The sequence below is a fragment of the Phaseolus vulgaris genome, chromosome 4, assembly GCF_000499845.2.
Source record: "Phaseolus vulgaris cultivar G19833 chromosome 4, P. vulgaris v2.0, whole genome shotgun sequence".
NCBI lineage: Eukaryota > Viridiplantae > Streptophyta > Magnoliopsida > Fabales > Fabaceae > Phaseolus > Phaseolus vulgaris.
This window is the reverse complement of record NC_023756.2, coordinates 15,035,929-15,045,135: the sequence shown is the minus strand read 5'-3', so window position 1 is coordinate 15,045,135 and position 9,207 is coordinate 15,035,929.

Below are 9,207 nucleotides of genomic sequence, written 5' to 3'. Positions count from 1 at the left end.
ATTGGCGGAAAGATGTGATATGGCCGTCCGGGAGGCTGATGAACCAGTCCATAGCCATCCCAGTCAGGGTGCTCATAAAGAGCTTGCACTTGGCAGCGTCAGAACCGCCTACCAGGACCATCTGTGTGTGAAATGCAGCAAGCTGCGTCTCTGGGTCCTCCATCCCGGTGAAGATCACCGTGGGCCCCGCAAATGTGTTCGGGATCGCTGCATCTAGAATCTCCTGCGAGAAGGGAGTAGAAAATTCCCTTGTTGGGAAATGGTTCTCCATCTCGTCATGTCCATGTTGCGCCCGATTATTTCTCAGGCCCTGGCACAACTCCTCATTCACACGATGGAGCTCGTCATTCCTCTCATGCGAGGCGTCGAGATCCGCCTGCATGCGTTCCTGTTCCAGCTTCGACTCAGCCATATCCTGCTGCTGCCCCCTCATTATCTCCAGGACCTGTTGCATGGATAGTTCTGCTGGGGCTGCGCGTGCTGTACCTCGTCTGGTGGGGGCCATTGTCTCTACAACCTCCTTCAACGTTACTGTAAATTGGTAGATTTTCTCGAACTTGTGATGGGACTGATGTTTTATATCTGCCCCACGGTGGGCGCCAAATGTTCCGTCCGGTTGACCGGGGCGTCTTCGTGCGCGACCTCAACCGTCAGCTAGGGACTCCTTCCCACGGGTTACCTGTGGATTCCTGCAAAAAGAGGACAAAAGGGCGCCCTAGCGGCCGTTTGCACTCCGACGCTCAAGTCAGCCAGCAAGAAACACCAAAACTGGGCACCTCCGTATCTGAGCACCGCGTATGGCACTTTGAAGGTGGTATAAAGAACTGTGTGTTGTGTGTATGTTTTCTCCCTCAGGCAAAGATCTTTCCCCAGTCCCTTGTCCGTAACCTCAAGCACGAGCAAGCAACTAGAGAGTTCTCTGGTAAATTTTCCAAAAGTTCCAACCCCGTTCCCAACATTCCCTGCGCTATTTAAACTACCCAAGCATTTAAAGCGCCTTAAAGCGCTTTTAATTACAAACGTAACGCACTCATTAAAGCGTTTAATTAGAAAACGTAGCGCATTTAAGACGTTGAAACGCTTGGGAGCCATCATAGTACTTGAACGCTCGAAACGGAAAATGTATTGAATGACTTGATTACCTGGCACCTGACTAAAGGGTGTTTCTATTCCGACCTGGCTGTCGCACACGTGGAGGGCCTCACGACGCCATGACCCCATCTGGGGGAGTTTCTGCCCATCTGGGGACATTTCTACGTGTGAGTCCTCCTGCCTGGGAGTGCTACTGCCCTAGGGGTGACTTTTTGGGTGCCAACTCATGCCCCCAATCATCTAGTCACTCACTTTGAGAGCGTATCTGCCTTCCTCTTGTACCCTGCACCCGGCTGCCCTGGGTGTGACCTTCCTCTTGAGTTGTATATGTCCCAAAGGCGTCTCTGGGGCGACAGGGGTACTTCTCGAGTCAGGCTGCCCTACACTGGTGTTGTTGCTATGGCCTTGAAGCCACCTTTCTCACCTCTTTATTGTTGTTCCCTGATTATCCAGGGTCTGGGACCTTCCCACGGCGTCGCCCCCTCCATGGTCTTTCCTACCCATGGGTATCGGGGAGCAACGCTGTGGTCACCTTGTCCTTGTACGATTCCATCTAGCGACGCCCTGGTTGGGCGACGCCTTCATCTAGGGGACGCCTTGCCTTGGCAACGCCTGGTGTTGACTTTGACCTTGACTTAGTCAACGCCCGGATACGGGACGGTACAAAATGTAATCCTTGTATCTTTTGAACAAGAATATTTGTGTGTTTGCTGAGAAGTGTTGTGTGTTTTTGAGGGGATCAAGATTAGCATTCTTAGTGTTGGTGTGTTGGCCAAGAGAAGTGTGTGTCTTGAGGGGATCAAGGTCACTTTCTTGGTTGTGTTGTAAGTGATCTAGGTTTGATTGCTTAGTGGAATTCCTCAGTGGTTTCTGAGAAGACTGGATGTAGCTCTGGGTTTAGAGTGAACCAGTATAAACATCTGTGTGCATTCTCTCTCTCCATTAACTCTTTAAATTCACTTTTAATATTTGTGATCTGGTATAAACAACCAATTGTTTCTGTGAAACAACCGATTGTTTTTCTGGTGCTGTGCTTTTAGCTTTGTGTTTTGGCAAACTGAATTCTTTATCAACTGATCCTTGAAGCAATTTCATTCAAGGCTTAAAAGTTTTCGAAATCCCTATTTAAACCATTGACCCCCCCTCTAGTTTAAAGCCATACTTTCTAACAATTGGAATTAGAGCTTGGTTCTTGAAAATTATTCAAGATGATCCAAAAATATTTTTTCTATGGCTGGAAAACAATCTTCTAAGGAAGGTGCTTCAATCTACAAACCACCTTTATTTTGTGGATTGAATTACAAGTATTGGGAAGCCGAAATGAAAATCTTTGTGGAATCTATTGATCAAGGAATTTGGGATTCAATTGAGAATGGTCCTTACATTCCAAAGTTTAAAAAGAATGGTTCTTTCATTGCAAAACCTTGGTCTCAATGGACCAATGATTAATGTAAAATGGCCAAGCTTGATTGTTCTGTTCAAAACATAATAGCTTCTGCACTTGATACTAATGAGTTTTTCAGGGTATCAAAATGCAAAACTGCTAAAGAGATGTAGGATACACTCAAGGCTGCTCATGGAAACAATGAACCAAAGGAGGCAAGGTCAAAGAGCCAAGCAAGACGGAAAATAAGACAAAACAAGAAAAGCCTCAACCTCTGCTTCATGGCCAGAAAGGAAGATGACTCAAGTAGTGTAAGTTCATCTAATTCATTAAACTTTGAAACTTATGGTCAATTACTTCAAGCCTTTCAAGAAACGCATGACGAAGCCAATCGATTGGCCCTCTTGAACAATCGGTTAAAAGAAAAGAATAGCTGGCTTGAAAACAGAGTCAAATCACTGGAAGAGGAATTAGAAAATTCAAAAACAAATTTTGAAAACCTTGAAATTATTTACACAAACTTCTCTTGCAAGTGTGATACTCTTGTTTGTGAAAATTGCGAAAATCTTGAAAAGAAGGTCCACTATCTTGTTAAAACTGTGGATAAGCTTTCTAAAGGCCAATCCAACTTTGAGAATGTCTTGGCATCTCAAAACTGTGTTTTTGGAAAAGCTGGATTGGGTTTTAAGCCACAAAACAAACAAGATAGATTTTCGAAAATGCCAGAAAAACAATCGATTGGACCATCGAAACAACCGATTGTTACATGCTTCTATTGCATGAAAATAGGCCATTCCTAAGTGCAGTAAAGGTTCTATTGATGAATGTAAACCAAATCGACCCACACTCATAAGGGGACTAAATCTTTGTACTTGAAAATCTCCTTTGTAGGAAATCTTGAAGGAGAGCAAGCAACAATGGTACTTGGACAGTGGATGCTCCAAGCACATGACATGGGACAAATCAAAGTTCCTGAGCATCTCCTTTAAGCAAGAAGGGTATGTCACTTATGGGGATAACAACAAGGGAAGGATTCTTGGGAGAGGATCCATAGGAGACAAAGACATCTTGGTCATCCATGATGTGCTCTATGTAGAAGGTCTAAAGCACAATCTGCTGAGCATTAGCTGACAAGGGATATCAAGTGATGTTCAAATCAAACACATGTGAAATTTGTCTACCCAACACCAAAGAGGTAATGTTGGTAGGTAAGAGAGTCAATAATGTGTATCTTCTATATATCTCTTCACCATGTTCTATTGGTTGTCTTCTATCCAAGCAGGATGAATCTTGGCTTAGGCATAAAAGAATTGCTGATATTCACATGAATCACTTGAACAAGTTAATTTCAAAGGATCTTGTGATTGGGCTACCAAAGCTCAAGTTTGAGAAGGATCACATTTGTGAAACTTGCTAAAAAAGAAAACAAGTGAAAAGCTCTTTTAAAATAAAAAATGTTGTTTCCTCTTTAAAACCGCTTGAGCTACTTCACATGGATCTCTTTGGTCCCTCAAGAACTATGAGCCTTGGTGGAAATTATTATGCTCTTGTTATTGTTGATGACTTTTCCAGGTTCAGTTGGTCTTTTTTCTTGGAATCAAAGAGTGATGCCTTTTCTGCATTCAAGAAGCTAGCAAGAAGGCTGCAAAATACAAAGAACTGCAACATAGGCTCAATTAGAAGTGATCATGGAGGATAATTCCAAAATGAAAAGTTCAGCAAGTTCTGTGAGAAGTTCAGCAAGTTCTATGAGAAGATGGGGATCCTGCACAATTTCTCTGCACCAAGAACTCCACAACAGAATGGTGTGGTAGAGAGGAAGAACAGGTCTCTTGAAGAGCTAGCAAGGAAAATTCTTAGTGAATCATCTCTTCCTATGTACTTTCGGGCGAATGCAGTGAGCACTTCATGTTATGTGATGAATAGAGTGCTTATCAGGCCTATACTGATGAAAACTCCATATGAACTCTTCAATGGAAGGAAGCCTAACATCAACCATCTCAGAGTTTTTGGGTGCAGTTGCTTCGTTCTCAACAATGGAAAAGAAAACTTGGGGAAGTTTGATGAGAAAGCGGATCTTGGCATGTTCATAGGGTATTCTCTCAGAAGTCATGCATATAGAATCTACAATAAGAGGTTGATGAATGTGGAAGAATCAGTTCACGTTGTCTTTGATGAGGTAGATCACAGAAACATCCAAATACCGAAGACCAATGCTGAAGAAGATGAACAAAGCATCAGTTTGGAGAAGCTGGAAATCTGTGCAGAAAAACAACCGGTTGATTCGCAGAAACAACTGATTGAAATTTTGCAACAAAGTGAGCTTCCCAAAGAGTGGAGGATTCCTAGAGATCTGTCAATGGAAAACATCATAGGGTAGATAAAGGAAGGTGTCTCCACACGTAGCTCCATCTCAAACTTCTGCAGGCACACAACTTTCGTCTCTCAAATTGAGCCAAAGTCAATTGATAAAGCTCTCAAGGATGAGAATGGGTTGAAGTTATGCATGAGGAGTTAAATCAGTTTGCAAGGAATGAGGTATGGTTTCTTGTCCCTAGAACTGATGAAATGAACATTATAGGTTCGAAATGGGTTTTCAGCAACAAGTTAGATGAATATGACGTGATCACAAGGAACAAAGCAAGGCTAGTTGCAAAGGGCTACAATCAAGAGGAGGGCATAGATTATTGTGAAACCTTTGCTCCTGTTCAAGATTGGAGGCTGTGAGGCTGCTGCTGGCGTTTGCTTGTATGAGTGGTTTCAAACTCTTCCAAATGGATGTCAAGAGTGCCTTCTTAAATGGCTACGTCAACGAGGAAGTTTATGTGGATCAACCATCGGGCTTTGAAGATCATAAACATCCCAACCATGTCTTCAAGTTAAAGAAAGCTTTGTATGGACTGAAGCAAGCTCCAAGGCAGTGGTATGAGAGGCTTAGCAACTTTCTGCTATCTCATGGTTATGAAAGGGGAATCGTAGACAAGACTCTCTTCATCAAAAAGTCAAATTCAGAAATAATTCTTGTGCAAATCTATGTTGATGACATCATCTTTGGTGTTACACAAGCTAGTTTGTGTGAAGAATTTGTGGCTGCAATGAAAGGTGAGTTTGAAATGTCTATGATGGGAGAATTGTCTTTCATTCTTGGATTGCAGGTTAAGCAAACAAAGGATGGGATCTTTCTATGTCAATCAAAGTATTGCAAAGAGATTCTCAAGAAATTTGAAATGGAGAGTTGCAAAGAAGCAAGCACTCCAATGCCATCAAGCTGCTACATGGATGCTGATTTTGCTGGAAAGAGTGTAGATCAAACCAAATACAGAGGATTGATTGGCTCCTTGCTGTATCTAACAGCTAGTAGGCCGGACATCATGTTTGCGGTGTGTCTATGTGCTAGATATCAAGCAAATCCTAAGGAGTCACACTTCAAAGCTGCAAAAAGAATTCTGAAATATCTCAAAGGAACATCATCTGTTGGGTTATGGTATCCTTCTCACTCTCCAATTCATTTAATTGGTTATTTAGATTTTGACTTTGCAGATTGCAAGCTAAATAGGAAGAGCACAAGTGGGACTTGTCATCTCCTTGGCTCAAGCCTAATCTCATGGCATAGCAAGAAGCAAGCATGTGTTGCTCTCTCTACTGCTGAGGCTGAGTATATAGCTGCTGGTAGCTGCTGTGCATAGATTTTATGGCTCAAACAACAACTTGTAGACTTTGGATTAAAGATCAACAAAGTCCCTTTGATGTGTGATAACACAAGTGCCATCAATCTTACCAAAAATCAGATTCAACACTCAAGGACCAAACATATTGAGACAAGGCATCATTTTATCAGGGATCATGTAAACAATGGGAACTGTGAAGTGAAGTTTGTGGAGACCAAACTGCAGTTAGCTGACATCTTCACTAAACCACTACCAAAAGAGAGGTTCTTTTTCCTAAGAAATGAGTTAGATATCTTTGATCTCAATAATCTCTCCTAAATCTGTTTTGTTACTGTTAAAGTCTATTTGTGAAGACAAATAGGGGGAGAATTAATTGGTCTTGTGAATCCTTATCTGAAACTCTTTAAATGTTAAAATCTCTGCTATAAAACTGGTTTTTGCTGCTCCTGATAGAAACAACCGATTGTCTCGAGTAAAAAACCGATTGTTTATCAGTTTTATGTCTTAAATGTTTGAAAATCTAACTTGTTGTTGTAAGAAGCATTGTATGGTAGATATTGTTGAACCAAGTAGTGTTCAAGCTTTGAAGAATCCAAACCCTTTGAAGGATGTTGAAGGCTAGGCTGTGCTTCCTGTTGCTGAGTTGTCCTAGATAGGATACGGGGTATATTGGTTATGTAATCCACTCTTGATTGAATCCAAAGCATAGGCATTCTCAATCTTTTCAAAAGAAAAGTGTTTTTCAAACTAAGTGAAAAACAACCGATTGTTTTATACTTAGGTGTTTTTAGAAAAGGTTGAAAACTGTTTTTCAATTGGTTGAGCTATTAAAACTAAAACAACCGATTGATTCGTGGAAACAACCGATTGTTTGTTTTGGTGCCATAACAGAAAAGTTGTTTTAGCTTTGACTGAGCCTTAAATGTTTTAACTGATTACGCTCCAATCTTTAATGTTTTGACCAATCTTTTAAATGCAATGAATAAGTTTATTAAGATTTGATAACAAACAATATCTTTGAATATATTCAGAAAAACAGATTTGAGTAATAAGATTTTAACACAAGTTTTTGAGTTTTTCAAAGAGTTGAGATTGCTTAGAGATTGAGATTGATCAAAGAGTATAAGATATGATTTCTGCTTGTATTGATTTCAGATTTGCTTCTATAACAAGTGTAATCCTTGTATTCTGTTGAACAAGAATCTTTGTGTGTTTTGCTGAGAAGTGTTGTGTGTTCTTGAGGGGATCAAGATCAACATTCTTAGTGTTGGTGTGTTGGCCAAGAGAAGCGTGTGTCTTGAGGGGATCAAGGTCACTTTCTTGGTTGTGGTGTAAGTGATCAAGGTTTGATTGCTTAGTGGAATTCCTCAGTGGTTTCTGAGAAGAATGGATGTAGCTTTGGGTTTAGAGTGAACCAGTATAAATATCTGTGTGCATTCTCTCTATCCCTAACTCTTTAAATTCAGTTTTGATATTTGTTTACTGGTATAAACAACCGATTGTTTCTGCGAAACAACCGATTGTTTTACTTGTGTTGTGCTTTTAGCTTTGTGTTTTGAAAAACGGATTTCTCAATGAAGGTATTCTCGAAGTAATTTCATTCAAGGCTTAAAAGTTTGCGAAAACCCTCTTTAAACAATTCACCCCCCCTAGTTTAAAGCCATATATTCTAACAATTGGCATCAAGAGCTTGGTTCTTGAAAGTTATTCAAGTTGATCCAAAAAAAAATTTATGGCTAGAAAACAATCTTTTGAGGAAGGTGCTTCAAACCTCCTTTATTTTTTGGATTGAATTACAAATATTGGGAAGCCAGAATAAAAATCTTTGTGGAATCTATTGATCAAGGAATTTGGAATTCAATTGAGAATGGTCCTTACATTCTAAAGTTTAAAAAGAATGGTTCTTTAATTGCAAAACCTTGGTCTCAATGGACCAATGATGAATGTAAAATGGCCAAGCTTGATTGTACTGCTCAAAACATAATAACTTCTGCACTAGATACTAATGAGTTTTTCAGGATATCAAAATGCAAAACTGCTAAAGATATGTGGGAAACACTCAAGGCTGCTCATGGAAACAGTGAACCAAAGGAGGTGTACCGATCAGGTAATCGGAAGTGATGACGTGGCAGCAAGCGATAATATAGGCGTGTTGAACGGGACACCTGGCTTACAGAAGGGAAGTACATCGGGAAGTCTGTGTAGTCACCAATCGTTGAATTAGCGCTCTCCGATCTCTAGTGTGTGTAACCGGCGGTCACCAGAGTTGCGCCATAGTTGCCATACATGAGTACTCGGAGATCAGGTGGTTAGAGATCGCCGAAAGGGGCACATCGCCGAAAGATCAGGAAGGCTTGCTTAAGGCTTTCAAGAGGTACAAGTACGGAGGATGAGGTTATCAGATGATCATTCCCTAGCCAGAGGTCGGGGCAAGGGAACAGTTTCCGAGAACATGCATGATGTGCAAGTAAAGCGGATCGTGATAGCGGCAGGTGAGACCATAGAGAAGGTGTGCATGGTGACACCCCGTACTCACCACTTAGGGGATCGCGCTCCAAGGAAAGCTGTGCACCAAGTTACTCCTTGTATGGGTAACTTAGTCGAATGGCTTGAAGAGTAGAGGTGACGCTCAAGTGGAGGAAGCTCCAGATGGGGACACGTGTACTGTTGGATGTGAGCCACGTGTCCAGACGTGTAACCGTCAGGAGAGAGAAACGCTCAGGTATATAAGGAACACTTAACAGACTTTGAGGTACGTTTTTTAGAACACTTCAGTACGCTTTCAGAATACTTTCTAGTATACAGAGATTCACTGCGAACGGTTCCTTGAGTTGAGATATTCTCTCTTAGTTTTTGGTGATTCCGTCACTGACTTGAGCGTCGGAGCGCGATCGGCCGCAGCGGCGCCACTCTGTTTTCTTCAGGTTCTTGCGAGGAATTGAGGTGTGAAGGACAGAGGCTAACGTGGTGCGAAGTTGATCCAGAAGGAGAAACCTTTGGCGTGGCAAGACTCTTGCACTCAGGTCAACCGGCAGGATCAGGAGGCAATGTCAAAGTGATGGC